At 35.2% G+C, this 5,374-nt stretch overlaps 2 non-coding genes across 2 annotated transcripts; both read left to right on the top strand.

Annotated features, from left to right (window-relative positions):
• Positions 1-1,280: 1,280 nt before the first annotated feature.
• Positions 1,281-1,353, top strand: Trnak-uuu (transfer RNA lysine (anticodon UUU)). The gene has a single exon. It is a non-coding gene; the product is annotated as a tRNA-Lys (tRNA).
• A 3,697-nt stretch (positions 1,354-5,050) lies between these two features.
• Trnak-uuu (transfer RNA lysine (anticodon UUU)) lies at positions 5,051-5,123 on the top strand. The gene has a single exon. It is a non-coding gene; the product is annotated as a tRNA-Lys (tRNA).
• The last annotated feature ends 251 nt before the right edge of the window (positions 5,124-5,374 follow it).

Below are 5,374 nucleotides of genomic sequence, written 5' to 3'. Positions count from 1 at the left end.
GTGCGTTTATGTATTTGTTTATGTATTTGTTTATGTTTATTTCCAAGAGATTTCTATATGGTTTTCTGTATTTATATATCTCATTTTGTAAACGCATTAGTTGACGATGTATATATCATGCTTGCGTTCTCGTCTATGATGTGTCTCATAATTCTATGATATGTATAATATGTATCTTAGCAACCTGATATACTCTTTGCTGTAGAGGTTGCTAAGTCATTTAGACAGTCAGTCATAGATAAATGCATGCACGCACGCATACGCGCAAACAAGTATATATATATGCATAAATACATGCGTCATATGAAGAAAAGAAACTACATATAGAATTACACTGTTATAAGTTTTACATTTCATTTTCGTTGCTATCTCGGACTTAATGTTAAGCACATAACACTATAGACGTATTAACTTTTCGAAATATTATCATCATCAAGCAACTGTTAAAAGATCAGTGCCATGCTCCGCCAAATGATTGCAGATTTGAATAATTGCAGGTATTGAGATATTTCGTTTTGTCAATACGGTAGCTTACACAGTATTACAATTGTATTACTACTGTATCTTTGTCACTTTTCTGTTCTATTTTATGAATTTGTATTATTCTGAATTTGTTTAATCTGATGTAATCTCTTTTTAAAGAGGAAATAAAGTCAGTCAGTCAGTCAGTCAGTCAGTCACACACACACACACACAAATCTCCCATGTCGTAGAAATAAAACCACCACATCTAACACACACCTTCCGTATTTATGTATTTTCTCCTGTACCGATCCATAGAAGAAAATCACAAATATGTATAGAGAACAATTAATTGGAAGCAAGTTTATCAACTTACAGGTACTATTTAATTGATTATGTAGTGTGTAAGCATTGCTTTCTCTGGAAACAAAAAATTTCAAGATAGGTGATTTTCACATGTGTAATTAACTGAGAGAAATTAAGGAAAGAATGCGAAGATTTAAGAGAAGAGCAGAAGGATACTGTTTGTGTTGTCCGGACTGTAAAATCATAACTGTTAACACAAAGAAACAATGACTAGTCTTAACTTTAGCAACTTGCTCGGCTAATGACACATTTGTGCATTTCCTTATGCAGCAAAATTTAAATTCCTCCGTGAATGGTTGATTGCCATATAAACTGGATTATTGTTTCCATAAGGGGCTAACATCTAAGATCCAATCAATCCTAGACGTTAGCTATGTGAAGTTGATGAGATAACGATTAACCATGTTGCGCATAACTACCCGAGCCAACATTCGACCATGCATTAACAAGTAGCCCGCCTAGCTCAGTCGGTAGAGCATCAGACTTTTAATCTGAGGGTCGTGAGTTCGAGTCCCACGGTGGGCGTACAATTTTTAATACCAGTACAAATTTATACTACACTTCGTACACGCGTCTATTTGGCTACAAATAGGTGTGATGGTAAATGTCCCACAGAAACGTTTTTTTCTCTCATATAATCATTTTTATGTTGAATTTTGATATCCTCTTCTTCAAATTCATTAGCTTGTCAATGTCTTTCTGGTTTCCACACAGCCCTCATAAAGGTACTGATTATGGTAGTGACCCTGTATGTACCCATCCAGATAAAAAGTGAACGAAATATGTAAGTTCATTTACATATTCTATATACTTCTATTCATGCGTTTTGTTTTGTAATTCAATAGTGTTGGGATTTTTCTATCCTATCCTTGTACTGGTGTATATTTTTGTTTGTTATCTAATATTTTCGAGCTCTTAGCGCTTTAACGTCTTAGGCGCTGTACTAAGTCCACATAATTATTATTATTATTATTATAATTATTATTATTATTGTTAATATTATTATTATTATTTTTTTATTATTATTATTATTATTATTATTATTATTATTATTATCAATTGTGGGAATTTCCAAAATACTGATAAACAATTCTTCCGAATTATTTCTTCATTTTGATTTAGCAACTAAAATTGTAAGTCAGCAAAAATTCATTTTTACGACTAACATCTTTCTTTCTTTCCTTTTTTTTTTTGGTCATTGGTTTTTATTCTTCTTTTTTGTGTTTTAACCATTAATATCACCGCACCGGATTGCGCGATCCTTGTGGCCACTGCTTTCGAGTGTCCGATAGCCCGTAATCATATTTCCCACAAAACTGTGAACTCATTATTGTAACCTTCATGACTTGATCTAAGATAGGTTTCTTTCACATATGTACGGTGCAGTCTTTATTTTCTCCACGTTGCAAAGTTTCATCTAACTCATCAGAACAGGAAAGAACTGACAGTACCTTGCAGTGCTAGTCTCTTTTCTTCTCTTCTTTTTAAGACATCTTAACTTTTAGTCGCAGATTTTAAAATTCCTTTGAGATTTGTGTTACATTGCGAATTATATATTATGTTATTGTTTGAATCGTAAAATTAATGCATTTAATTCTCAAACGATGCATTGCATTCTTTAGCTTACTTAAATCGAGAACTATTATCAAAACTCGCAATTGATAAATCATTTTTAAAAAATCCATATTTTCATTCATTTAGATTGAGCATCCGAAACTGGACGGCAACAATTTAATTTTAAGACTTAGTATTTTCACCAATACAATCATCGCATTCTATACCGCGATGTTGTGACCACCGAATTCAGGTGTCCGAGAGGCGGTGATCGTACCTCCATTAAAACCGTGAACACATCCTGCATGCATATCTCATGCAGTTATTGTTGATTGAAACGAGAAGTGTTTATACGTCTTCACGGTGCATTCTTCGTTTTGTCTCCATTACAACGTTTGAATAAACAATTTAGAACACGAAACAACTGATAGTAGCTTGCAGTGGTAGTGTCTCATTACTTTAAACATATTGTCTGTTAGGTGGAGCTTTTAGACTGGCGTTGACTTTTGTGCTTCTGTCCGTATATTTTAATAATATTCGTATCATAATATGAATGCATTCAATTTGCATATGATATAGTGGATGCGTTAGATTTACTGGAATCAAGAAGAAATGCTGACAGAATGATCAACATCTCTTAGAGTTGATTAAATTGGGTACTCTATCCCGTTCGCATGGACATGTGGATACGCTCTCATTTAGGGACATCTTAGGAAAGGAGAGAAATACTTGCAGGTATATCTATATTCATTTTGACAACAATTGAAAATCAGTGGAAGCTAAATCATAACCACCTACCCTCGGACTTTCACCCATGACCCTTAGATTAAATGTCGGATGCTCTAGCGACTGAGATTGGGGCACTACTCATCCAAATTCTGTCAGTTTGTCAGTCTCGGATTTTGCTGCGTAGCCCTTTCCATTACATATTTAAAGGGCGCGGTCATATTTGTATCACATGACGTTTAGCAGTTATGGTGCAGATAGATGCCCAGAGCTCGGTTCAAACGAAAATGCTTTTCTTTACATTTCACGTCAATATCATTTAATTGCACAAGTCTTTGGAATTAAGAGTTTTTTGTTATGAAAACAAAATTCAGTAAATGCGTCCCCCACTGCTGCCATCATATTTGCATTTCCAGTAATGCTGCATATTAGTTCGTTAACTGAGAAATGAATGAGTCATAATTACCCAATAGTATTACGAATCTATGGTCATACACTAAAAAACAAACATAAGCAAAACCAAAACGGTTTGTAATACTGAACAAATAATTCAGTTAACAAAGTTGTAAAATGAAAATGTAAGAGGGACTTACAGCATTATGAATTGCATCCAAAATCATCCCAAAATGTTATCTTCAAGTCCAAAGGAATAGAATGTTCCGAATAAAATCTACATCCTCAAATGCATTGGTCTACCAACAGTTCTGATATATCACAATGGCATTTTCAAGAATTCTTTAGAAATAATTCACAATAGGCCAAAAATAATATTTTAACCCACATAGCATTTTGTGGCTCCAATGAATAATTCAAACAAATGTTTGCTTCCAAATAATATCTAAACACAACAATAAATATATCTGAAGAATAATGTTACAAGAAGAACATACAAAATATGACTGACCAAATAGTCCAACTCCACGTACTTAAATACAGACATAAGGACTGAAAACTCATTAGCTACTACTCACTACGTGACAATGAACAAATATCCCTAAAAGCTCCGGTGGCCTAGTAATTACAGCGTACGCCTCGGATGCGGGAGTTCGTGGGATCGATCCCCGGCCGAGTCATACCAAAGACTTACAAATATGGTACTAACAGCTGCCTTGCTTGGAGCTCAGCATTAAGAGGTTAGTGTTAGGACTGGTCGGCCGGGTCTCAGGATAAAGTGACTGGGTGGGGCATCATGCCACATGTCTGCGGCATGATGCCCCAGTGCTAGCCATCACTATAAACTGCCACACTGCAGACATCGTAGCGATATGACTGACAAATTCTTAAAAGCTACCTTAAAAATACAAATCACATGCACACACAAACACACACACACACACACACACACACACACACACACAAATCTCCCATGTCGTAGAAATAAGACCACCACATCTAACACACACCTTCCGTATTTATGTATTTTCTCCTGTACCGATCCATAGAAGAAAATCACAAATATGTATAGAGAACAATTAATTGGAAGCAAGTTTATCAACTTACAGGTACTATTTAATTGATTATGTAGTGTGTAAGCATTGCTTTCTCTGGAAACAAAAAATTTCAAGATAGGTGATTTTCACATGTGTAATTAACTGAGAGAAATTAAGGAAAGAATGCGAAGATTTAAGAGAAGAGCAGAAGGATAGTGTTTGTGTTGTCCGGACTGTAAAATCATAACTGTTAACACAAAGAAACAATGACTAGTCTTAACTTTAGCAACTTGCTCGGCTAATGACACATTTGTGCATTTCCTTATGCAGCAAAATTTAAATTCCTCCGTGAATGGTTGATTGCCATATAAACTGGATTATTGTTTCCATAAGGGGCTAACATCTAAGATCCAATCAATCCTAGACGTTAGCTATGTGAAGTTGATGAGATAACGATTAACCATGTTGCGCATAACTACCCGAGCCAACATTCGACCATGCATTAACAAGTAGCCCGCCTAGCTCAGTCGGTAGAGCATCAGACTTTTAATCTGAGGGTCGTGAGTTCGAGTCCCACGGTGGGCGTACAATTTTTAATACCAGTACAAATTTATACTACACTTCGTACACGCGTCTATTTGGCTACAAATAGGTGTGATGGTAAATGTCCCACAGAAACGTTTTTTTCTCTCATATAATCATTTTTATGTTGAATTTTGATATCCTCTTCTTCAAATTCATTAGCTTGTCAATGTCTTTCTGGTTTCCACACAGCCCTCATAAAGGTACTGATTATGGTAGTGACCCTGTATGTACCCATCCAGATAAAAAGTGAA

Source organism: Sinohyriopsis cumingii, unplaced genomic scaffold, assembly GCF_028554795.1.
Source record: "Sinohyriopsis cumingii isolate HCF-2022 unplaced genomic scaffold, ASM2855479v2 utg001656l, whole genome shotgun sequence".
Taxonomy (NCBI): domain Eukaryota; kingdom Metazoa; phylum Mollusca; class Bivalvia; order Unionida; family Unionidae; genus Sinohyriopsis; species Sinohyriopsis cumingii.
This window is presented reverse-complemented; position numbering and strand designations above follow the sequence as displayed.